Below are 27,270 nucleotides of genomic sequence, written 5' to 3' on the forward strand. Positions count from 1 at the left end.
GGGTGGCAGAGGATGAGATGGTTGGATGGCATCACCAACTCAATGGACATGAATTTGAACAAACTTCGGGAGAGAAGTTTGGAAGTGGACAGAGAAGCCTAGCGTGCTCCAGTCTGTGAGATTGCAAATAGTCAGACGCGACTTAGCGGCTGAACAACAAAGAAGGGTCACACGCTCATGCTTCCAAGGGTCTCCTGGTACTGAAACAGAGAAAAGCAATTCTCCTCTGCTGCTACCCCCAGGAGCTACATTCAGCACGAGGCAGCAAAATTTCCTCCTCTACCAAAATTGTTATTTTCCTCTTTTTTTTTAACAAGACATTAAAATCTAAATTAAATTTGGCTATATTTCAATATCACAATAAAAATTAAGCTCCTGAATGTGAAATGTACAGTGTGGAGAATATGGTCAATAACTATGTAATATCTTTGTATGGCAACATTGTAACTAGACTCATGGTGGTAATCAGTTTGAAGTGTATAGGAATATCAAATCACTATGTTGTGTAACAGAAACTAACATAGTGCTATGGGTCGATTATATTTCAAAAGCAAACACATTCATAGAAAAATAAATCAGATTTGTGGCTACCAGAACCGGGCTGGTATGTAGGGGAACTGGATAAAGGTAGTCAAAAGGTACAAACCTTCAGTTATAGGATAAACAAGTACTAGGAATGTAATTATAAAATGACATGATAAACATAATTAATGCTGTTGTTATGCTATATATAAAAGTTGTTAAAATTGTGAGTTTGCAACACAATAAACACCAATATTTTTCTAGTTCTTTAATTTTATATGAGATGATACTTAGATGATAGATGTTAACTAAACTTACTGTGATAATCACTTCATGATGAAGGTAAATCAAATCATCATGCTATACATCTTAAATGCATACAGTGCTGCATGTCAATTATATCTCAATAAAACTGGAAGAAAAAAAGATTAAGCTCCTCAATTTTTTGGACTGACCCTTTCCTCTGATAGGGATGTATTATTGTGTATATTATTTTCTATAGCCTCTTTTGTGACTGTGCTGGGTCTTCATTGCTACGAGTGGGCTTTCTCTATTTGCAGCGAGTGGAGACTACTTACTCTCTAGTTGTGGTGTGGGGACTTATTACGGCGGCTTCTCTGGTTGCAGAGTGCAGCCTCTAGGGTGTGTCCTCAGTAATTGTGGTGCACAGTTCTAGTTGCCCTGAGGCATGTGGAATCTTCCCGGCAGTGATCAAACCCATGTCCCCTGCATTGGCAAGCAGATTCTTAACCACTGGATCACCAAGAAAGTCTTTTTGTGTATATTACTAAGAAAGAATTTGGTGACGGAAGAGAATTTAGAAAACTGGTGCTCTGAAGAAAAAGAAATAAAACCATACACTGTCACCCATGAACAGTAAGTCCAGTGATACATGTCTTTCAAAGCATACATGCGAAAAGAATTCCAAACATTTCTAAGATAGTTATTATATAGAAACTCTCAAGGGTTAAAAAAAAAGCACAAACTTGAGTGGTTTGTATTACAAAGAATGTCAAATATTTTCACACTCAAAATATATTAAAATACCAGCTCAACGAAATGGCTGATCAATAGAGTTTGGCACCTGTGTGCATGGTATTTTCTACTTATATAAGTCAAACACATTTTATTGTTTGTTTCCATAATTTATCCCAAATTGAAATAGACTCATAATGTCTGTCTTTATATGTGAATTTACTATAATCAAATATTATTTTGGAAATGTATCTTTAACAGCATAATGACACAAATGTGTTTTATCATTTGGAAAGAAGACAAAAATAGGAATTTTTTCAAGTTATACAAAACATATAGAAAGAAAAGTAAAGGAAAACAAAAGGAATGGAGAGGGTATAAGGGGAGAGGAGGCAGATGGTAAGTAAGGGGCCCATAAAGAAAACTATTGGAATTCCCAGGTGGCTCAGTGGTAAAGAATCCACCCGCCAATGCAGGGGACACAGGTTCGATCCCTGGTCCAGGAAGATTTCACCTGCTATGGGGCAACTAAGCCCAGGCACCACAACTATGGAAACTCACCCACCCTAGAGCCTGCAAAACGTGGTCTGCAAAAAGAGAAGCCACTGCAATGAGAAGCTTGTGTACCACAACTAGGAAAGCCCAAGCAGAGCAACAAGGACCCAGCATAGCCAAAAATAAAAACAAATAAATAAATTTTTAAAACTAAGAAAAAAGAAAACTAGCCCCCAAACCCCCACACAATGTGATGCAGAACAAGGTAGCCAGGCTGGGGTAGCAAGACCCAGCCTTTCTAGGATCAGCTTATTTGTTAGGATACATTTATTCTTTGTTTGGATTTTAGAATGTCAGTGCCACAGATGCTTTCTTTGAATGAATGTTCTCAAAGAATAAAAAGATATTTTATTAAAAATAATTGCCTCCCATGTGTAATAATTAAATAGCTAAACCCTTACTTATCCAGAGAATTCCTGATTTTACTCTTTCAAGCTTTATATTTCTTCCAGGATATGGCTTGTTCCCAAATAACTTACTTTTAAAAGCTTCCATTAATTTTGATCTATAATACATTCTGAACCCATCTCATTTTTACAAAAATTGCTGTTGGAAATGGAAAGAATTAGGTCATGATCTTCACAGCATCAGTATTCCTGCAAAACTGTTTGGCTGTGCCAGTAAGGGTCTAGATATAGAAAGTACTAGTAAAAGGGTGTGCAAGCAGGCAGTTTTTGATTTAACAAAAGAGATTTTTGAGGAAATATTTGCTGAGGATCCCAACTTGAATCAACCTGTCTGGTTGAAGCCATGTAGAATCAACTCCAGTTATTTCCGACGAGTGAAAAATCCAAATTTCTTGATGAAATCAAGAACCTCATAGCAACCGAAGTACTCAAGCTATTCAGTCTTAAAAAGGAGCCAAACCACAAAACAGATTGGCAGAAAATGATGAAATTTGGAAGAAAGAAAAGAGACCGAGTGGATCATATCCTGATGCAGGAGCTTCACGAGAAAGAGGCCCAGTGGGTGAACTATGATGAGGATGAGTTGTGCGTGAAGATGCAGCTAGCTGATGGGATCTTTGAGAACTTGATCAGAGATACTATTGATGTTCTGAATCGAATCAGTGAAAAACAGGGGAGAATGCTACTTGTGTGACATCTTGCAAATAAATCGAACACTGAGTGCTAAAAAAAAATAAATTGCTGTCACATAGATGAAGGCACATAGCCGACTATTCTTAAGTGTTTTTTAAGTTGATGTGTATTAATGTGATTAAGACATTTACAATGCCAAAACATAGCAGGAAATAGTGGAAATTACAAGTCAACAAATAATACATATCATAAGCTACCATTATTCACTAGAAATTTTCATTGAATCAGGACCAGCACCTTTCTGAAGGCCAGGAAAGAAAACTCTCCACATCACAGCTCCTCTTTGATAACACGGTGGTGGTGCTTTAGTCACTAAGTTGTGGCCGACTCTGGCAACTGCAGAGACTACAACCCTCCAGGTTCCTCCGTCCGTGGGATTTCCCAGGACAGAATACTTTCCTGGGAGTGGGTTGCCATTTCCTTCTCTCCTCAATAACATGATCTGCTTATAAAATAGAGATTTAACCATCTAAACATTAATATTTAATATGAATTATCTTGACAAAATTCTCTTGGCCTAACCATGTGTACAACGACTGCTTAGAACAACTTTATCACTTAACATGTATTTTAACAGTTTTTACAATTTTCAAAATCATTTCTCTATCTAGTTGAGCTAGATACAGTGAATAAAAGGAGACAATGTAAAAAATTATGTCTGAAAATAAGGAGGGTATTTGTAACTGTGGAAAAACTGTGGTGTATTTTAATAGACTATCAGAACTTGTTTCTTTGGTAACATTTTCAGGAAAATAAGTTGCATTTTTTCATTTTTTATCAGTCCCTCAGTTTGTAATGAGAAGTATCAAATAGCTTTGAGCTGCATACTTAGTTTGCCCACTTTTAGATTTTTCATCTTCATTCTGAGTTAGAGAAATTCTCAAATTGTATTTATAAGCAAAAAAGCATCTATCTATTCTCAATTTAGTACCATCCCAAAGACTGTAGTATTAAACTTTATATAATCTGAAGAAAAATGCTGTATTAATTTGTGACAATTGTGTAAGGATTAAATCTATATTCCTGGCAGATATGTCATCACTAACGTTAAAATGAAAATTATTTTATTTTGCTGTAATACTTGCATATTTCAGAAGAACAGGAAATTCCATATTCATCAGTTTGTTCAACATAATTCGTACTCCAAAATGTATCATAGAAGCGGAAGGTGTGCCTGAGAGAAAAAAATCCATGATCCATGATTGTGAATTTTATATCATTCATTCTGATTATGAGGAATGACTGAATCATCAGTATTAATAAATCTTAATAAACCTAAGATAACAATAAGAAGGTGACTATTCACATATGTATATTTTTCAGTTAATATTTTTTAATTTCTTAAGCTTTTATAGGTGAAGAAGTTAAAACATTTGTAGGTGTTTCTGATGATGTTTACTAACAATGCAAAATGAGGTGGAGAACTAATGCAATTCTCTGGATAATTCACACTATAATGAAATTGTCAAATACTTAAGTTTAAGCTTAGGTTTCTGTTTTTACTTTCTCTTTTGAGCTCAGTTTTCCTATTTTGCAAACAGAACACTCCCAGACTTGATAACATCTCCACACCTAGGTGAGTATCATCTTTTTCTCATTTTACAAGTGACAAAAGCTAAGGACCAGATAAATCAGGTGATGTGTTCATAAATCAGGAATTAAATCATAACCTTCTCACTCTCATCTCATTATCATATTACATTAGAATCTTTTTTGTAGTAACAGAAACTATGCTTGGTTTTTAGAAGAATATACAAATTAGTCATGCATATAGTATAAAACAGAAAATAAGATTAACAATAGAAAAGATTATGCTATTCATTTGGAAACTACATTTTCTTACTAAACAGTAGATCATTATCATATTTCCATCATAAGTTAATTTTTATTTGCCTTGTTTCTCAAATGCTTTATCTAGAGATTATCTTACTAAGCAAAGTAAGTCAGAAACGGAAAGACAAATACCATACGACATCACTTATATGTGGAATCTAAAATATGACACAAACAAACTTATCCACAAAACAGAAAGACTAACAGACATACAAAACAAACTTACGGTTATCAAAAGGGAGACAGGGTGGGGGAGGGATAAATTAGGAGTTTGGGATTAGCATACACAAACCACTATATATAAAATAGATAAGCAGCAAGATCCTACTGTATAGCACAGGGAATTACATTCAATATTCCTGTAATAAACCATAATGATAAAGAAAATTAAAAGACTACATATATGTATAATTGAATCACTTTGCTATACAGCAGAAACTAACACATTTTAAATCAATTATACTCTAATAAATTGAATTTAAAGAGGGCCAAACCTAGACAAATACTTTCTAATAATAGAAAATTAGTTATCACTATCAGCAATTAAACTATTGAAAAACTACTATAAGCATCAAATCATTGCCATTATTATCAACAATACCTTTATAAAAGTAAATTTTGCTTTGATATTCAAATGTGTAACAGGTATCACATTTATTTTGCAACTGTTAAACAGATACATTTTATTCCCCACTCCATAATCAGATTTCAATGCTGTCTTCATCTCAAAGACCAAGCCCTGGATTTTAATCATACTAGAGGTAGAAGGGCATGTTTTGGGTTTCTTGATCAAGACAACAGGTAAAAATCCAGAATGGTGGAGAAGGAATTTATTAAATTCGTTATTTCCCTTTCAACAAGTAATACCTGCCACAGAGGAGAGTCGATACCTTGTGCTCAGTTGTGACAATAAAGTGGAAATAGGAGAACGTGATACAGGAGAAATAAAGAGATGCAGTATTTTAGAATCTAAGACAACATTGATTGTAAGGAGCACCATTACACCATCAAGAAAGAAAAACTTCTGCTAATTAAACTAAGGACATGATACGAATTCTAAGACCCAATTTCAAGGATATTCAAATATGAAGAGGGGTGGAGAGCACTTCTCTGATGCCTAGGTACAGCAAAGGAATAGATAAGAAAAGGTGCGAGGGAGGTGGGCGAGATGCTCTGATCTCCCGAGTCTGGGGCGTTAGAGAGAGGAGGATGGAGGGAGGCACATAGGCTAGTTGGAGAGCAATGCTGAGGGCAGAGTCATGCTCTGCTTCCAGCTAGAGTTCCAGAAGAAGGCTGCCTCTCAGGCAATTCCCATGCTAAAGGAGGGAGGCAGAGCGCCATGTCAGAAAGTGGTGAGTCAGTGTCCCCGGGCGGAGAGGGGAGACGGACAGCAGATCCCAAATTTGCTCCAACTTCCATGTGGTAGAAAGTGTGAAAGCGATAGTCACTCACTCGTGTCCAACTCTTTGTGACCCCAGGACTGTAGCCCGCCAGCTCCTCTGTCCATGGGATTCTCCAGGCAAGCATATTGAAGTGGGTTGCCATTCCCTTCTCTCGTGGATCTCCTGACCCAGGGATCTAACCCACATCATTGCAGGCGGATTCTATACCTCCTGAACCACCAGGGAAGCCCAATGCAGAGATGGGGCCCAAAGTGAGGATCCCGAGGGTTCGAATGTGAAGTCACATGAACGGAGACCCAGTGAGGTTGCCACAGGGCCACTGTCATACATCCCACCCCACTTTGGTGAAGGGTGAGATGATCTATAATCCACCAGGCCAGTGGCCAGATAGGAGACAGGGCAGAAACTCAGAGGGGACCGTGGCAAGCGAGCTAATGCCAACTTGGTGAAAGAGAGTTACCGGGCTCAGATCAAGCTCAGTGAGCAGACCGTGGGTTACACCAGCACAGATCTCAGCCAAGAACGTCAGCAGAGCGAGCAGCAGCCGGGCAGACAAGAGGTTTCACCACAGAGAAGCCAGACCGCAGAGCGGGACCCCACCCCCCACGGCCACAAGGGCACAAAACCGCATTCCTCCGGGTGAAATACGCGAGGCCGAACACTTCACCCCAAAGATATTAAATACTGTCTAAAGGGATTGTTTGAATTTATGTAACTAGATCAAAGTCGGGGCTTCCCTGGTGGTTCAGTGGTAAAGAATCTGCCGGCCACAACCCAGAAGGATGGGACGGGGCGGGAGGTGGGAGGGTTGTTCGGGATGGGGACTCACGTACACCATGGCTGATTCATGTATTGTAAAGTAATTAGCCTCCAATTAAAATAAATAAATTTTAAAAAAAAGAATCCGCCTCCTAATTCAGGAGACCTGGATCAGGAAGATTCCCTGGGGAAGGGAATAGCAACCCACTCCAGTATTTTTGCCTGGGAAATCCCATGGACAGAGGAGCCTGGCAAGCTACAGTCCATGGGGTCGCAAAAGAGTCAGACACAACTTAGCAACTAATCAACAACATATCAAAGTTTAAACAGAATGGACTGAAGTCTTTTTTTTTTCTGGTCGTCCATCAGATGGAGTCTTGATGAGGATCAAATCCACTTTGGACAATGCAGTTTTATTTTTCTTTCTAGTTTATTGAGATATAATTGGCATACAACATTGCATACATTTGCTGGCCTTCCCAAGTGGTGCTAGTGGTAAAGAACCTGCCTGCCAATATAGGAGACATAAAGAGACACGGGTTTGATCCCTGGATTGGAACGATCCCCTGAGGAGAGCACAGCAACCCAGTCCAGTATTCTTGCCTGGAGGATCCCTTGGAGAGAGGAGCCTGGTGGGCTACAGTTCATAGGGTGGCAAAGAGTCAGACACAACTGAAGAGACTTAGCATGTGGTGTGCAAAATGTTGATAAAGTGTAACAAATGAAGGAACCATGTTTCCTAGCTCCTCTGACATGCAGAGTAGGTAAGTATGTGACTGAAAATTGACTTCTCTTCTTTATACCAAATATATGGTATTTGATGATGTCAAACTCTGTTGTTTCTAAAATTATACAAAGAATACAGAATATTCTTCACGAATCATCCTTGATCTTTCCAGCCAGAAGAAATCTCTTCTTATTCTAAATTTCCATACCAAGTTCATTTTTGAAATGTGGCTCCAAGACCATCAGCATCACTGCTGCTGGGAACTTGTTAGAAATGCAAATCACTGGACCCAACCCCAGACTTACTATATGAGAAACTCTGAGGGGTGGGGCCCAGCAATCTGTATTTTAACAAATCGTGTAAGTATTCTGATGCTTGCTAAAATATGAGAACTGTGGTCATAACATTCTGTGCTTCTTTTATGAGATCTATTACATTCCAGCATTATAGTTTTGGTTTTACTGTTCTTTGGTACCCAGGTTTGAATATTCTATGTGGCAGACTTTATTTTTCTGGGCTCCAAAATCACTGTAGATGGTGACTGCAGCCGTGAAATTAAAAGATGCTTACTCCTTGGAAGGAAAGTTATGACCAACCTAGACAGCATATTAAAAAGCAGAGACATTACTTTGCCAACAAAGGTCAAGGCTATGGTTTCTCCAGTAGTCATGTATGGATGGGAGAGATGGACTGTGAAGAAAGCTAAGCACTGAAGAATTGATGCTTTTGAACTGTGGTGTTGGAAAAGACTCTTGAGAGTCCCTTGGACTGCAAGGAGATTCAAGCAGTCCATCCTAAAGGAGATCAGTCCTGAGTGTTCATTGGAAGGACTGATGTTGAAGCTGAAACTCCAATACTTTGGCCACCTGATGCAGAGAGCTGATTCATTGGAAAAGACCCTGATGGTGGAAAAGATTGAAGGTGGGAGGAGAAGGGCTTGACAGAGGATGAGATGGTTGGATGGCATCACTGACTCAATGGACATGAGTTTGAGTAAACTCCAGGAGTTGATGATGGACAGGGAGGCCTAGCGTGCTGCGGTTCATGGGATCGTAAAGAGTCAGACACGACTGAGCAACTGAACTGAAATGAACTGAACTGAATCGAATCTTTCTTATCACAGTCATCTATAGACTGCTGAGTCATCCTTTTCAATTTTCTGCAGATTTACCTTCTGGCTCGCTATTACTCTTGCCAACACTTCAGGCATAACTCATAATACTTTCAGTATCTACATAAAAGATCTTTCTCACATCCTAGTCTCTAACCTAATCAACCCCAATTTTTCCTCTCTGCTTCATCTGCTCACTCTATGAGCATGTTGTGGATCCTTATCATTACCAATAGTAACTACAGACATAAACTTTAATCTCAAGCAGCCACTCTCTCACTACCATCTGCTTCCTGTTTTTGAACTACCCTAATTCCACCATCTTTCAGCCTGCTAAGATCCTACTGATCCACCACTTTTACATGGGTACCCGCCTCTCACAGGCCCTATTTTCCTTCATTACTCAGCTGGCTTATGGGCCGTTGTCATCATCACACATGACTATTTCAATTTTCTTTGTCTTCTCTCTCTCTTTGTATTATTCACCTAGACAACGGCGACTCTGGCTAAATCCAATATCCCGGCTTGCTGCAACCTGCACTGCTAACTAATATCACTAGAGAAAAATGCAAACCCACACCAACCAGTCCCTAGGATCACAACTACTGTATATGTATGGTTGAGGCCCTTCACTCTCCACCTGAAACTATAACATTATTAATCGGCTATACCCCCAGTACAAAATGTGTTTGGTGTTAAAATCGTAACTACTGGACTTCCAGGGAGTGAGGCAGTCAGAACACATTCTCTTAATTCCGTCCCTCTTCCACTCCTCTATATGACGGCTCACACCTTCTCATCCCTCCTCAAATGCCGCAGCTGCTCCCCAGCTCCGACACTCTTCCTGATGGGAGCCTGGTCTCCCAGCTCATGAGGAATGGAGACAATTGAGACAGCAGTTCCACAAGCACCTGCCAGCACACCTCTGCCGTTTCCTGGGCCCCCTGCTCTGTTGTTATGGGCTCACCCTGATGGCAGCTAATCCCCTTACAGAAAACCTCCTGAACAGAGTTGAGCATAGCCTCATCTCCAATTTGTCTCCTCCCATTCTCTCTCTTTTTCTAAATTTTATTTATTTATGGCTGCACTGGATCTTCGTTGCTGCACAGTCTTTCCCCACCTGCAGTGAGTGGGGGCCACTGTCTGTCGTGGAGCTCAGCCTTCTCACCGTGGTGGCTTCTCATTGCATGTGTTCATGGGCTCCAGGTGCAGTCGTTGCAGCATGTGGCCTCTCGAGTGTGGTCCAGGAGTTGTGGTGCCCAGGCTTGGTTGCTCCGAGGCATGTGGGATCTTCCCAGACCAGGGAAGGAACCCATGTCCTCTGCATTGGCAGGCGGATTCTTAACCCCTGGACCACCAGGGAAGTCCTCCTCCCACTCTCTTTTGAACGCTTTGGCTTTGCCCCCATGAGTCCACTGAAACTACTCTCATCAGCATCGCCTGTGACCTCCAGGATGCTAAATCAGTGGTTCTCTGTCCTCATCTTACTTCTCCTATCACCTACATTTTACACAGTGGTTGACTCCCTCCTCTTTGATCTATTTGCTTCCATTGGCTTCAGGGATACCACCTTCTCTTGGTTTTTCTTGTATTGAGACTTCATTGATTACTGGTGCCTCAGTATATCTGAAGCATCTAAACAACATTGTGTTCCAGTGCTTAAACACTGGGCCTCTTCTCTTTGGAGTATACCTTCACTTACAGGTTTTCCACTCCAAGTTTAATTCCGAATTCTATATCTACCTGCCTAGACATTTATACTTGTTTGTCTAATAGACAGGTTTGAGTCCTACTGATCAGCAGCATTTGAAATAAGACGGCTCTGGCTGCTGCATGAAGAAAAGACTCAAGGGGAGCAATAAATAAAGTAGGGACACTAGTGAGAAAGTTTCATGTAGTAGCCCAGGCGAAAAATAAGATTGATGTGAACTCTAGTGGGGGTGGTAGAGATGATGAGAAATGGGCTCATTTAAATTTGTCTGGAAGTCTGAATCAAAGGACATGATAATGGATTGGATGGAGGTGTGGAGAAATTAAAAGATTTTTTATAAAAGTCACTATCTCTTCATATTCAGAGTCATCACAAACTGTCACAAAAATGAATCAAATGTCCTGTGGGTAGCAGACCTAAGGGTAGTAGAATGGTATTAACTTCCTAAGACCAATCATTTCTTAGCAGTTTCTTTTCTTGTTGTTTTTTCCCCCCAGTTTTATTGAGGTATAAATGGCATGCAGCACTGTATAAGTTTGAAGTGTACAGCATAATGATTTGACTTACATATGTCATGAAATGATTACAATAAGTTTAGTGAACATCCATTATTTCATATAAATACAAAATTAGAGAAAAGAAGAATATTTTTGCTTGTGATGAGAAATCTTAAGATTTATTCTCTTTAACAACTTTCATTTATAATGTAGAGAAGTGTTGATTATCTTGGTCATGTTGTACATCACATTGCTAGTACTTATTTATCTTGTAACTGGAAGTTTGTGCTTTTTGACTGCCTTCATCCAATTTGCCCTCCCCCACAACATCTGCCTCTGGTAACCACAAACCTGATCTCTTTTTCTATGAATTTGCCTGCTTCTCTTCTTTTGAAGTATAATTCACCAAAAATGCTATGTTAGTTCCTGGCATACAATATATTTCTATATATTTCAAAATGAAGTCTAGTTACAATATGTCACCATAAGAAGATATTACATAGTCCTTGACTATAATATAAATATATTCCCACACTGTATATTTCATACCTGTGACTCGACTTTCTCCAACTGCAAGTTTGTACCTCTTGGCCTCACTCACCTGTTTCTTTCATCTCCCAACTGTCTTTCCTCTCTGGAAACCACCCTATTTGTTCTCACTTCTATAGGCTATAGGCTATAGCTATAGGCTCTGTTTTTGTTTTATTGTTTTATTATTAGATTTGTTTTTATATTTATATGCAAGTGAAATAATATTTATCTTTCTCTGACTTATTTTACTGAGTATTAATACCCTCTAGCTCCATCCATGTTGTCACAAATGGAAATATTTCAGTGTTTTTCATTGCTGACTAATATTCCATTGTCTATGTATATTACTTCTTTATTCCTTCATCTCTTTTTTCCTTTTTTAATATTTTTTTAAAAATTATGAAAGTATGATGACACATTTACAGGACACTGTAACTGGAAAATACAGAAGAAGTTTACATACAGTTCCACTATATATCACAATTATTTTTTAAGTAGAGAAATTAAGAGTTTTAGTTGGAGTTTCAGTATCAAACTCTCAAAAATTAATAGAATGAATATACAAAGAAGTAGAAGGATATAGTAGACCTGAAAAGCACTGTGAACCAATTCAACATAATTAAAATCTGTCTAAATTTCACACAATAGTAGGATACAAATTCTATTCAAGTTCCTATAGACTGTAAAGTAGGAGATGCTGGAACAGATCCAAGGACATAAAACAAGGTGCAAAACTATCATGGGCTAAAGTTATTGAAATCATGCAGAATCTCTTCCCTTTTCACTGTGGAATTATGTTAGAAATCAGTATCAAAAGATATTTAAAAAATAGGCCCACATATTATCAAGTGCAGTGTGACATTTACCAAGAGAGAGCTTTGACTTAGCCATTAAAAACCTCAGTAAATGGGCTCCAGTTTCATCCATCTCATTAGAACTGATTCAAATGAATTCTTTTTAATGGTGTATATGTACCACAGCTTCCTTATCCATTTGTCTGCTGATAGGCATCTAGGTTGCTTCCATGTCCTGGCTATTATAAACAGTGCTGCGATGAACATTGGGGTGCACGTGTCTCTTTCAGATCTGGTTTCCTCGGTGTGTATGCCCAGAAGTGGAATTGCTGGGTCATATGGCAGTTCTATTTCCAGTTTTTTAAGAAATCCCCACACTGTTCTCCATAGCATCTGTACTAGTTTGCATCCAACTAATAAAAAAATAAATGGGGAAAAAAAAAAAAAACCTCAGTAAAGTTAGAAGACTGAAAAAAGCACAGAGGGTGATTGCAGAGAAGAAAACATTTAAATAAAATGAAAAGTGAGAAATTAATATCAAAGATACTTTTAAAAAAATCCCATGTATTTGGAAATTAAATGTCTACTTTTAAATGATGGATGTATCTAAGAAGCCTTAACAAGGAAATTTAGCAAATATTTGTAATAGAATAAAAAAGAAAAGAGAATTTACCAGAATTTTTTGCACACAGCTGAAGCTGCTCTATATAATTAAATACAATGTGGAGTCTTGACTAAGGTATGAAAACATATAGTGGACACTGGCATAAAATTTTGTGAAATTTGAACAAAGTCTGTACTTTTAGTTAATGATACTGTATAATTTGCTAATTTCCTGTTTTCTTTTTTTACAACATAGTTTATATTCATACTTTATATTCATTCATCTCTTAATGGTCCCTTAGGTTGCTTCCATATCTTGAAAACAATGAACATAAAGGTCCACATATCTTTTCTGATTAGTGTCTTGTCTTCTTCTGATATATACCCAGAAGCAGAATTGCTGGATGATATGATAGTTCTATTCTGAGTTTTCTGAGTAATCTCCATGTTGTTTTTTCTATGGCGGCTGCACCAATTTACATTCCCTCCAACGGTGTTAAAGATTTCCTTTTTTCCACATCCTTGCTATCACTTGTTATTTGCATTCTTTTTGATAATAGCCATTCTGACAGGTGTGAAGTGATATCTAAGTGTGGTTTTGATTTGCATTTCCTTGATGATTAATGATGTAGAACATCCTTTCGTGTGCCCGTTGGCCATCTGCATGTCTTCTTTGGAAAAATGTTTATTCAGGTCCTCTGTGCATTCTTGAGTACATCTGCCTCCAAACATAAAATTATTTACCGTGTACAATGAGGAAAAGGGCAATAAGTGTTTGTGGACTGATTGTCTCAATGTCATAAGCTGAATCCAACCAAATTTTAGATAGCTCACTAGGAATTCTGAAATCATTTAATTTTCCTCTTTTTACAGAAAAAGAATAAGCCTCACTCTCATTAATTGCCTGTAAATGATCAGGTTTTCTTCACCATGACATGTGATTCTTCATGAACATAGAATCTAGCCCTTCTTTTACCTTCATTGAATATTACCTTTAATTTTTTTAAAAAGGAGGAACATTTCTTTCACTGAAAGGGAAGGAAAGAGGAAGAAGATGGATGCAGAAATAGATGTGTTCATAGGATTTTCCAGGGGGTGAGCAGGGAGCACCACCCAATGCTTTTTTTTTCCTCAATGAAATGGAATGAAGAAGAGGTAAGAAGTGGGAGAGAGTGAAAGGTTAAAATAGAGAGGAAAACATGTTAAATAATAAAAGAAAGAGGGGGGAACTGCTTAGAAAATTCCCATTTATAAGATGGAAAATGAATAAATTAATACAAAAATACTTTTCTGTGAGGGGATGTAAGGATGCTGCTAGGTAGAAATAAATTTCATATTTCTGTGTTCAGAAGAAAAGGATCCATACAAAGTTTAAGCTTTCAGGAAATCATATGCTGTGTAAATAAATTGGATGCAAACTCTTATCTTGAACTTAGAAGATTTTAGGTTTATAACTGAAACAAATAGCTACCTATTTGCCTGTGATAAAAATAATACAGAAAAAAATTAATGAGTAGGAATTCTGTTAATTGTCACTTGAGCCAAACCATTTCCTTTCTTTGAAATCCAGCTGAAAAAGTTCACAGGGCGAGAATTTTGTTGTAAACCCAAGGTACAAACACTCATTACGGGACAAACAGCGGAAATTATTCCACCATTAATCTGTCAGTCATCAACACAGCCCGTTCAGACCATTACAGGGGCTTTATTTGCTCATGGACTTTTGTGCTCTGGTTATATTTCTCTTTCCTTTCCTCAAGAAGGGAGACACATTTAGTCATCGGAATACAGGAGAGGCGCTGAAATTTATCAGGCTCAGTACTCTGCATATGCTTGCCTTGACTTTACATAAATCACAGAGAGTCCATGCATAAGAGTCTCCAGCTAAATAAAACTCAATAACTCTCAAGGGAACCCCTTTCATGTTGAACGGATCTTCCTTCCATTGAACTGAAATGTTTCCCTGATGTGTCCAGCTCTTTCCTGAGTTTGTCCACTAAAAATTTCCACAACAACTCTAATGTTTATTCCATATGCTATGGTCACCAAGAGGGAAGACAGTTATGGTATACTCCCCCAACATTCTTTCTCCAGTTGTCGTTCAGTTGCTCAGTCACGTCTGACTCATTGTGACCCCATGAACTGCAGTACACCAGGCTTCCCTGTCCATCACCATTTCTCAGGATTTGCTCAAACTCAAGTCCGTTGAGTCGGTGATGTCACCCAACCATCTCATCCTCTGTCACCCTCTTCTCTTGCCCTCAGTCTTTCCCAGTATCAGAATCTTTTCCAGTGAGTAGGCTCTTCGCATTAGGTGGCCAGAGGATTAGAGCTTCAGCTTCATCATCAGTCCTTCCAATGAATATTCAGGGTTGATTTCCTTTAGGATTGACTGATTTGGTCTCCTTGCAGTCCAAGGGACTCTTAAGACTCTTCTCCAGCAACACAATTTAAAAGCATCAATTCTTCAGTGCTCAGCATTCTTTATGGTCCAACTCTTACATACGTACATGACTACTGGAAAAACTATAGCTTTGATTCTATTGACCTTTGTCAGCAAAGTCATGTTTCTGCTTTTTTGATACACTATGTTTCTCATAGCTTTCCTTCCAAGAAGCAAGTGTCTTTGAATTTCATGGCTGTAGTCACAGGCCACAGTGATTTTGGAGCCCAAGAAAAAAATCTGTCACTGTTTCCACTTTTCCCCCTCTACTTGCCATGAAGTGATGGGATCAGATGCCAGAAATAGCCAAATTCTGGAAAGAATAAAATTAAGGCAATTATATTTCATATTTATGATAAATAAAGATTGCTTACCAAAAGCCAATTTCACATTTCAAATAGCTTAATAAAACAGAATTTTACCAGAACAACTTGTGAACAAATAGTAGGAGAGAAAAATGTCTACAGGGAAAGAGTGTTCTCTGCGTCTATAACATTTGGTTTGATTATAAACTGAGTACATTTGATTTACTTTTCACAGAGTTCTATTAGAAAACTGTTCGGTCTGCTTAAGACTGTTTTTCTTTCTTAAATTGCAGAGGTAATGCCAAGCCATAGTGACCCATTATGGGCTATACAATTCTGTTGCTAAATTACATAAGGAAAGCTGATATTTTTCTTACACTCTGTGCCTCTTAATGCATCACCCTTGGCCTCTTCCCTCTTTCTCAGCTTCATTCCTTTTCTTCATAGAAGCCATTGGCTTACATTAAGAGTGTACTTTAGAGGCTCCCCAAGTGGCTCAGTAGTAAAGAATCTACCTGCCAATGCAGGAGACATGGATTCGATCCCCGATCTGGGAAGATTCCACACGGCACTAGAGCCCAGTAGTCACAAATACTGAGCCCATGCGCCATAACTACTGAAGCCCACTTCACTAGAGCCCATGTTCTGCAATGAGAAGCCACCTCAATGTGAAGCCTGAGCTCTAGAGAGTAGACCCTGCTCACTGCAACTAGAGAAAAGCCTGCAACAATGAACACCCAACACAAGCGGAAAAAAAAAAAAAAAGGAGGGGGGGAGTGTACTTTAGCTTGCTGCCCAATTTTTCCAAGAAGAAAACAAAGTTAATTAGAAATAAATAAATACTAAAAGGCTGTCATTAAAGGGTCACTTCTTTAATGTAAAACGGGCTTATTCTAATAATTTCATTTCTCTTGAATTTTCTCATTCATAAGAGTGCTTTTATGTACCTCTTTTCACAGGAAATGTCTCCATGCAATACAGTTGTTCTGCCATGAGCAGGTTCAACCCAGGTGGGTAGATTTTTCTTTTTTTTTTTTTTTTCAGAAATTGTTCACACTGAAGACATACTGACTTCTCTCACCCAGAAACCACAGGTCCCAGTTTCTCCTCTGCTGAGGCAAAATGGTTCTCCCCAACTTCTCAGCAGTTTTCCGGCCAACTTACTAGTTCATGATCTTTCCATTTCATAAGCTTAACTGTATTAGTTATCATTAACCCACCCCCAAGACCTACCAGTGTCACCCAAATCTGTCACCAAGTAATTTCTGCTCAGGATCTACTGTGGACAAGGACGTTTTAAACAGATGACTGGAGCCCGAGGGCATTTTTGGAAGCTGTCAGACTTGATGCAAATATGGGAGGACTCCTCAATGCTAGTGGGAGTGTATCAGCCTCTGTTCCAATCCTAGTGCTTCCACTTCTGAATTCTGGGACTGTGGGTCCATTGCTCAACATCTCTGTGCTTTGTGATTTTTCTCTGTCCTTAAGCCATGTACTGAGCCCCATGGTGATGGGTACCTCCAGCCTATACCACCTAGACTGACCTCAGGCTTCTAGCTGATTCAGTTCAGTTCAGTTCAGTTGCTCAGTCATGTCTGACTCTTTGTGATCCCATGGACTGCAGCATGCCAGGCCTCCCTGTCCATCACCAACTCCCGGAGTTTACTCAAACTCATGTTCATTGAGTTGCTGATGCCATCCAACCATCTCAGCCTCTGTCATCCCCTTCTCCTCCTGCCTGCAATCTTTCCCAGCATCAAGGTTTTTTCCAATGAGTCAGCTCTTCACATCAAGTGGCCAAAGTATTGAAATTTCAGTTTCAACATCAATCCTTCCAATGAACACCCAGGACTGATCTCCTTTAGGATGGACTGGTTGGATCTCCTTGCAGTTCAAGGGACTCTCAAGAGTCTTCTGCAACACCACAGTTCAAAAGCATCAATTCTTCTGCACTCAGCTTTCTTTATAGTCCAACTCTCACATCCATACATGACTACTGATGATACGAAATCGGAAGGGGGAAGAGCACTTGTTTCCCCAACACCTCACTAACCCCTGCGACGGTCGTGTCCCCTGCTCCCGCAGTACCCACATCACTGGAGCTCTGACTCATCCCATGACGAAGAGCAGCTCTTCCTGGAGAAGCTCTTCATCAGCTCTAATACCGTTTTCTTGACTGCCCTTTCAGCCTAAGTGTAGGAATGGCTTCCTACTGTGGCTAGTTTCCTGGATGCCTCAGCATGCCTGATTGATTCCCTCAGATCTGCCTACACATCTGCAAATAGTCCCTTCTTTGAATTTGCTTCAGAATTTCATCTCTGTGTATCTCCTATTTCTTGTTGGAGCCTTGACTAAAATACCTCATTGGACTGTTGGAAGGATTAAATAAATTAATATGTATAAAGTGCTTCCCAGGTGGCTTCCCAGGTGGTGCTAGTAGTAAAGAACCTATCCGCCAGTGCAGGTAGATGTAAGAGACACGGGTTTGATCCCTGGGTTGGGAAGATCCCCTGGAGGAGGGCATGGCAACCCACTCCAGTATTCTTGCCTGGAGAATCCCCATGGACAGAGGAGCCTGGTGGGCTACAGTCCATGGGGTCACAAAGAGTCAGGTATGACTGAAGCAATTTAGCATGTATGCACATATAAAGTACTTAGAAGAGTCCAGGGCACAGATTAAATACTCTGTGATTAGCTGTTGTTATCACTGAGGCTGCCATCTCTTCCTTTCCTATCAGTTCTGGAACACAGAGCACTCCAGTTGCCAAAATATTGAGTTGGCCAAAAAGTTTGCTTGTGTTTGCCTATAAGATGTTATGGAAAAACCCAAATGAACTTTTTGGCCAATCCAATAGATAGGGGTCCTATCTCTAGAAAGCCTTGAGTGTCTGGAGGGCCTCCACCAACCTCCCTCCATGAGGACATTAGCACAGGCTTGGGTGGGAAACTAGAGTGAAACCGCCTCAGATACAGATGGAAAATCAACAAGCTGGGGCTTGAGGAGCTCAGGGAGTCTCAAGAAGTAAACAGGCGGAGAGACTGAAGAACTCAGTCCTTTTGGCAAGATTTGGGCTCCAGGAACGGAAAATTAGAGGAGTCTTTGATAGATTGGATATTTAGAGGGTATGGCAGAGTGCAGGGAAGTATAAAATGCCAAAGACCAACTTCCTCTACTTCATAACTTGGCCAAAGGCCAGGCTGGCTGTTGTCCAAGTTTCTGAAGATCAGGTGGACTTGAGTGTTTGGCATTAGAAGGATCTTATCTTAAAGAGTGCCAGCTGGCAGAGTTCAAGTTCACATATTTATACTGGTGGAATCTAGTTCAGGCAGGAACCAAGACCATTCTTTATTAACAGGACTGAGGGCATAAATAGAGGATTAAGAGGCTGTATAGGGTGGTGGTTGAAACGCAGGCTCTTGGGACAGCCTGACAAGATTCAAAATCAGTTCTACCACCTTCTTAACTGGACAGCACTGGGCAAGTCACTCAGGCTCTCTAAAGTCTCAGTATTTTAGTCTGTAAAAATGTTAATGACAGATTTCTACCTTAAAAGTGGTTATGAGAACTAAATATGGAAATTAAGGTACAGGGCCTCATATGGTGCCTTAAATATAGTAAGTGCTCAGAAATGTTTGTTTTCATAATTCTCATCATTATGATCACCATCATGGTTCTTAACCATCAACTGATAGAAATCTTGCAGGCATAAGCTAATGAAAGGGTAACAAGGTTTGTGAAGGTACTATAAAGGACATGGAAGTTATACTATATGATGGTATTAAGTCAACCAACTTATTCTTTCTCCTTTTGTCATCATAGGCCTTCCCTAGTAGCTCAGATGGTAAATCATCTGCCTGCAGTTCAGGAGACCCAGGTTCGATCCCTGGGTCGGGAAGATCCCCTGGAGAAGGGAATGGCAACCCACTCCAGTATTCTTGCCTGAAGAATTTCATGGATGGAGGAGCCTGGCAGTCTATAGTCCATGGGGTCACAGAGTCAGACACAACTGAGTGACTAATGCTATGTATAGCAGATGTCATAATAGCAGATGCCCAAATTTCAGACCCAGGAGAATTGCAGTCATGAGCCAAACCTCAAGGTGTACCTGCTCTTTAGTATAGTGATTTAAAAGTCAAGTTCCAGCCTTTCTGCCCATGGACGCTGCCCAGTAAGCATTGTTAAATTGTCCACCCACCCTCGCCGCTGCACAATTGTCTAACTCAGAATCTCCCAAAGAACCCAAACAGCTGTGGAAGCTCTTTGTCAGACTTTTGAGCTCTGAAACATCTGAGGAGAGTCTGAGGAGCCATTTTGAGCAATGGGGAACACTTACAGACTGTGTGGTAATGAGAGCTCCAAACACCAACACTCCAGAGGCTTCGGATTTGTCACAGGTCCCTTGTGGAGGAGGTGGATGTGGCCAGGAAGGCAAGGCCACGAAAAGTGATGGAAGAGTTACGGAGCCCAGGAGGACCATCTCAGGAGAAGATTCTCAAAGTCTTGGTGCCAACTTAACTGTGAAAAAAACATTTTTATGGGTGGCACTAAAGAAGACAGTTCTATTCCAGCTGGAAGTAGTGAAAGTGAAAGTGAAATCGCTCAGTCATGTCCGACTCTTTGCAACCCTGTAGACTGTATCCCACCAGGCTCCTCCGTCCATAGGATTCTCTAGGCAAGAACACTGGAGTGGGTTGCCATTTCCTTCTCCAGGGGATCTTCCCGACCCAGGGATCGAACCTGGGTCTCCTGCATTGCAGGCAGACGCTTTAACCTCTGAGCCACTGAAGAATATCACTTGAGAGATTATTTTGAACAGTATGGGGAAACTGAAGTGTTTGAAATCATGACAGACTGAGGCGGTGGCAAAAAGAGAGTCTTTGCTTTCGTAACCTTTGATACCATGCCTCTATGGACAAGACTATCATTCAGAAATACCACACTGTGAATGATCACAACTGTGAAGTAAGGAAAGCCCAAGCTTAGCAAGTGATGATCAGCACTTCACTGGCTGGTGAATGAATGATGGCCAGAGATTTCGGTGGGAATGACAACTTTGGTCGAGGAGGAAACTTCAGGGGTCGAGGTGGCTTTGGTGGCAGCTGTGGTGGCGGCAGATATGGAGGCGGTGGGGACGGCGATAATGGATTTCTGCTATGCTTAGTTGCTCAGTTGTGTCTGACTCTTCAAGCCCCCATGGGGTTTCTGTCCATGGGGTTTCTCCAGGCAAGAATACTGGAGTGGGCAGCCTACCCCCTCTCCAGGGGGTCTTCCCAAGCCGGGGATTGTACCCAGGTCTCCTGCACCACAGGCAGATTCTTTACCAGCTGAGCTACCAGGGAAGCCCCATAATGGATTTGGTGATGACGAAAACAACTTTGGAGGTGGCAAAAGCTACAATGGTTTTGGCAGTTACAATAGTCAAGCTTCAAATTTTGGACCCATGACAGGAGGAAACTTTGGAGGCAGAAGTTCAGGCCCTTGTGGTGGGTAAGGTCAGTACTTTGCCAAACCATGAAACCAAGGTGGCTATGGCAGTTTCAGCAGTAGCTGTGGCAGCGACAGAAGGTTTTCATTACTGCCAGGAAACAGAGCTTAGCAAGAAAGGGTAGTCAGTCAAGTGACAGGGAAGTCACAGGTTACAACAGACTTGTGAACTCAGCCAGGCACAGTGGTGGCAGGGCCTAGCTGCAACAGACAAGACATATTTTAGACAATACTCACATGTGTGAATGAGAAATCTCCAGGACTGTGTTTGTGACTAATTGTATAACAGGTTATTTTAGTTTCTCTTCTGTGGAAAGTGCAAAGCATTCCAACAAAGTGTTTTAGTTGGATTTTTTTGTACTCATGCTACTGATGTTAAATGTAATAGTCTGATCATGATGCTGAATAAATGTGTCTTTTTTAAAAATAAAAGTTCTATAATCAGACCCATCTGAGTTCAAATTCCAGCTCTGTCACTTCAGAGCATTTTGACCGTTGGGTAACTGACTTTATCTCGTTAAGCTTCGGTTTTCTCATCTGTAAAACGAAAAGAGGAATAGTTCCAACCTCCCAGAATAGTTATGGATTTTGAGATGATGCAGCAAGCATTATCTCTCATTAGTTTACTCCCAACAGATGAAAGTTGTGAGAATTCACATAATAACTAAAATAGAAGGCATCCCTAAGAACATTTGGGGGCTCTCACAATTTAAAAAATTTGGCCATATCGGTAGGAGAATTGACTGGAAAGGAGCATGAAAGTAAATTCCTAGCTTTATGCTCATTCGTGTCTGACTCTTTACAACCCCATGGACTGTAGCCCACCAGGCTCCTCTGTCCATGGAATTCTCCAGGCAAGAATACTGGAGTGGGTTGCCGTTTCCTTCTCCAGGGGATATTCCTGACCCAGGGATCAAACCCGTGTCTCCTGCTTTGCAGGAAGATTCCTTTCCATCTAAGCCACCAGGGAAGCCCATGAGGGTAAATTGTGGGGGTGGTGATAAAAATGTTTAATTCTTGTTCAGGGTAGTGTATAGAGTTGTCAAAAATTCATTGATTTGAACATGTAAGATCAGTTCATGTTACTGTATAAAAATCATATGGCAATGCAAAGAGAAAGAATAGTTATGAACTCTGCTCTAGACCTAAGAGTTTATCTCATCCAAGTCTCTATGTGAAGCCTATAAAGTATCATTGATAGTATTTATTTAAAGAAAAGTTGAGGGAGATGCTGTTGTCCATAAGTTACTATTTCTGCTCTTAACTACTCATCTGCTGAAAACCAGTAAGGGCAAGGAGGAGGCCCTAGTCGTGAGTGTTGTTCATAGGATCCTTGGGAATAGTGAATCCAGGGCTTATCTTCACTGATCTCACTTAGAGCTTCTATCTATAATTGACTTGATAAATGGCTAGGGCAGGCACACCCACCCAAAGACCTGTTTGTATATATATGGCAAAGGCTTCATTAACAGCAGCTGGGGACTTTCCTGGCCGTCCAGTGGTTACGAATCTGCCTTCCAATGCAGGGGACACAGGTTCCATCCCTGGTTGGGGAATTAAGAACCCACATGTGCCGGGGCAACTAAGCCCATACACTCCAACTACTGAGCCCGTGTGCTCCAACTAGAGAGAAGCCCATGCACCACAATGAAGGATCTATATGCTGCAACAAAGATCCCACATACTGTAACTGCAACTAAAATCTGATGCAGCCAGAAAGAAAGAAAGAGCCATCCACCTTAATTAAAAAAACAAAAAAACAGTGGCTGTAGTCTTGCCGCACAGGAGTAAGGCATGCATACCTGATGACAGAAAGGGTGAACCCCAGAGTTGATAAATGGATGAATGAACAAATAAGAGCTTACTTAATGGTTGTGATGCATCACGTTGATTATTTAACATGATTTAATTTCCACAAAATTGTGTGAAGTAGAGGTTATTATCACCACTTTACAAATAGGAAAATCTATGCTTAGAAAGTTAAATGATTGATTAGCTTAGCATTCTATGGCCTGATCATAGCAGAAATGGACCCCATATAATCTAATTACATTCTAAATTGTTGCAAGTAATATTTTTAAGAGCTCCTATGTATCATATCAGAGCATGTAATCATCATTCAGAATTCGTCAAGAGGTTTAGCCTGTTTCAGACACCACTCCAGTCTATGCTTCATACCTCTGTTATGGAATTAATCAATTGAAAGTTATGAGGTAGGATACAGTTTTTAAGTACTAGTCAATGTTTTCCTTTATTATTTTCTCTACTTCTTCATTCTCAATGTCTTCCAAACAGCAGATAGCTTATTTGAATTCTATTATCCTCAGGCCGGGTGCTTCCCAGGTGGCACTAGTGGCAAAGAACCTGCCTGCCAACGCAGGAGATGTGAAAGACTTGGGTTTGATCCCTGAGTCAGGAAGATCTTCCTGGAGGAGATATGGCAACTCACCCCAGTATTCTTACCTAGAGAATCCCATGGACAGAGGAGCCTGGTGGGCGATGGTCCGTAGGGTCACAAAGAGTCGGACACAACTGAGTGACTGAGCATGCACACCCTCAGGCAGAATTAATTAACAGAAAGTGGAAACTAATGAGCTTCTTTTGGCTTTTGACACCCCAAAGAGAATGGCAATTGTGCAGGGCATAAACAAGATGTAGAAATCTACTCAGTAATGTAGAGGATGGGGTCTCCGACAAAGATTTCCTGGTGTAGGAAGAAGTTGGAACACAGATGCTAATGTGGACTCGAGATGGGCCCCCCCCTCCCCTTCTACCCTCACTCATTCAAGAGTCAGGTGGGAAGGAGGCATTACCCAAGCTCCAGATAGGTTTTTGGGTTCCTGGAAATAGCCTAGAAAAATGACTGTGAGGTGTGTCCAACAGATAGATCCTGAGTGTGAGGTCCTTCTGGGAGCCGGAGTGGCAAGTCTTTCCCATGCCCAGTGTCGGCCATCCCAGTGACGCCCGCCAGCATGGACAGATGGTGACCAGAGGTCAGATTCACACTTGTACGTACACTCCCAACCTCTCATCCCTTGAACATTCTCCAGAAATTTGATGCAACTCTGGGAAATGTGGGAGGAAATCCCCGAACTGACAGAGATTAATTCCTGCTGCATTGGGAGAATGGGGGCTCCAAACAGAAACTAGGCTATAGAAGAACAGACTGCTATACTCCCCGCCATAGCTCAGCAGGTAGAGTGTAGGACTGTATAAAGACAGGCTTCTTGTACAGTTCAGTTTGCTGACTGGCATTCACTTTGCTATAATTGTGTCCACATTAGATAGTTATTCTTCAAATAGTGTGGTTCAGTTCAGTTCAGTTCAGTCGCTCAGTCGTGTCCAACTCTTTGTGACCCCATGAACTGCAGCACGCCAGGCCTCCCTGTCCATCACCAACTCCCAGAGTTCACCCAAACTCATGTCCATTGAGTCAGTGATGCCATCCAACCATCTCATCCTCTGTCATCCCCTTCTCTTCCTGCCCTCAATCTTTTCCAGCATCAGGGTCTTTTCAAATGAGTCAGCTCTTCGCATCAGGTGACCAAAGTGTTGGAGTTTCAGCTTCAGCATCAGTCCTTCCAATGAACACCCAGGACTGAACTCCTTTAGGATGGACTGGTTGGATCTCCTTGCAGTCCAGGGGATTCTCAGAGTCTTCTCCAGCACCACAGTTCAAAAGCATCAATTCTGTGCTCAGCTTTCTTTGTAGTCCAACTCTCACATCCACACATGACTACTGGAACTACTGGATGTATAAATAGTACATACAAATAGTGTGGGGAAGGGCCTAATAACAAAAGCTTACAAACAGAAATCTGAAGAAGAAAATTTTTAAAGACAAAATACCCCTTTCAACTTAGCCCCTGCATTTAATGCTACCGTATTCACTGAGATGATCCTATTTTGTGTGTATGCTGCATTGCTATTTAGTCACTAGGTCATGTCCAACTCTTTGAGACCCCATGAACTGTAGCCTGCCAGGCTCATCTATCCATGGGATTTCCCAGGCAAGAATACTGCAGTGGATTACCATTTTCTTCTCCAGGGGATCTTCCGGACCCAAGGACTGAATCCACATCTCCTGCTTTGGCAGGCAGAATCTTTACCACTGAGTCACCTGTGGAAGCCCAGCTTTATGTATATAGCCTCATGTTTATCTTTGCTTGAAGATTCCCTGGACTTGATTCTTTATGAGTTACATGACCTTCAGCTTACACCCCTTAGAGCATATTAAACTTTCGTCCTGGAACTTGTTTATTTTGAAGCAGTAACTGTTAAGATGAGAGTCGTTTATTGGTGCAAAAAATGCTCCTGTCCAACATGAACTTCTCATGATTCTTCTCTATGTGCTCCACACTCCATAGCAGATCCATACTCATTTTTTAAAAAATCTTTTGGCCTCACTACAGAGCATGTGCATGCATGCGTGCTCAGTTGCTTTAGTCATGTCCAACTCTTTGCAACCCTATGGAATATAGTCTGCCAGGTTCCTCTGTCCATGGTATTCTCCAAGCAAGAATACTAGAGTGGGTTGCCATGCCCTTCTGCAGGGAATCTTCCCAACCCAGGGATTGAACCCAGGTCTCTTATACCTACCTGCACTGGCAGGCGGGTTCTTTACCACTAGCACCACCTGGGAAGTCCATATGGGTTTGGATGGATGTAAATGACATGTGTCCATCACTATGATGGTATTTTCATGGCTCTAAAAAATTCTTTACATAAGGATTAAATTTTTTAAATGAAGCTATTTATGTGAACATAGAAAAATACTAAAATTTGGCTTTTCAATTCCAAACTAAAAATTTTTTTCACTTCCCTTTTCCCAGTTTTGTCTACAAATTCCATGTGCCAGACCAATGTACCAATGTTTTGTTTATTAAACAAGCTTTCTTAGTATGTTTGAAACTTCTCCTGAAAGATCAAATAATTACAATATTTTCATCATCGTTTCTTGCTCCTTTTCCCACCCCACCCTCTGCATCACTTCATTTTGGGGAGATAGTTCCTGGCATGCTGTTTTCTATGCTGTGTTGTGATGTAGTACAGTTTTGGCTGAAAAGCTCCATGTGGGACAAGCAGAGTGCACACCAAGATGGTTGGGTAGCAGCCTCTACCCCCCCTATTAAGGCCTTCATTAAGCTCTAGTAATGGGGCATTTTCCTGGTGGTCCAGTGGTTGAGGCTCTGTGCTTCCATTGCAGAGGGTGTGGATTTGATCCCCGCTCAGGGAACTAGGATCCTGTGGCGTGCAGGCAAAAAAATCCCTCTAGTAATGGACTCATCTGTTTTTTCTCATCTGTCCTCCACTCCAGGACTGTGAGCTGTAAGAATGGGGGTTGTTTTGCTCACTATTGTATCTCTAGCACTTAGAACAATGCCAGAAACCACAGTAGATACACAGTAAATATTTTTTTAAATTATTGAATAAACCATTATTGGTGAGATCATTTACTCTGTGATTCTGAACTGCTTATCTGTCTTCTTTTGACTAGCCTTCTAGATGGCCTACTTGAACAGGACTTGGGGAACAAGGGTGGTCTCATCACTGACCACTCACTCTCCCTACAGCAAGAGCTGCATTCAGCTAAATGATTCCAAGAGATAGTGGAAGCTTCTATTAATAGTCTGCAGTGACTCAAAGAAATGATAGCATTTTTAAGCTTGAGGAAATCTTAGGTCTATGCAGGCTACAGCAAGCAGTAGCTGAATATGCAGTGTCCTTCATTTTGTTATTTTGTTGAGGAACTTTTGAGACGACAGCAAGTTTCATCAAGCCCCACAGAGGTTGAAACAGGTATACAGCCATTTGCATTATTCCTGGGATCATGGTATTTACCAACTTGCTTTTGGCAGTGACTAGCTTGTTCACAAAAATTTCTGAGGTGAACTATTTTTCAGAATTGTTCTCAGA

At 40.6% G+C, this 27,270-nt stretch overlaps 1 pseudogene; it reads left to right on the forward strand.

Moving 5' to 3' along the window:
- The first annotated feature begins 2,940 nt into the window (after window positions 1–2,940).
- Window positions 2,941–27,270, forward strand: part of LOC110146272 (heterogeneous nuclear ribonucleoprotein A1-like) — a 31,321-nt pseudogene continuing 6,991 nt past the window's right edge.

Source organism: Odocoileus virginianus, chromosome 23 (genome assembly GCF_023699985.2).
Source record: "Odocoileus virginianus isolate 20LAN1187 ecotype Illinois chromosome 23, Ovbor_1.2, whole genome shotgun sequence".
In the NCBI taxonomy this organism is placed as follows: domain Eukaryota; kingdom Metazoa; phylum Chordata; class Mammalia; order Artiodactyla; family Cervidae; genus Odocoileus; species Odocoileus virginianus.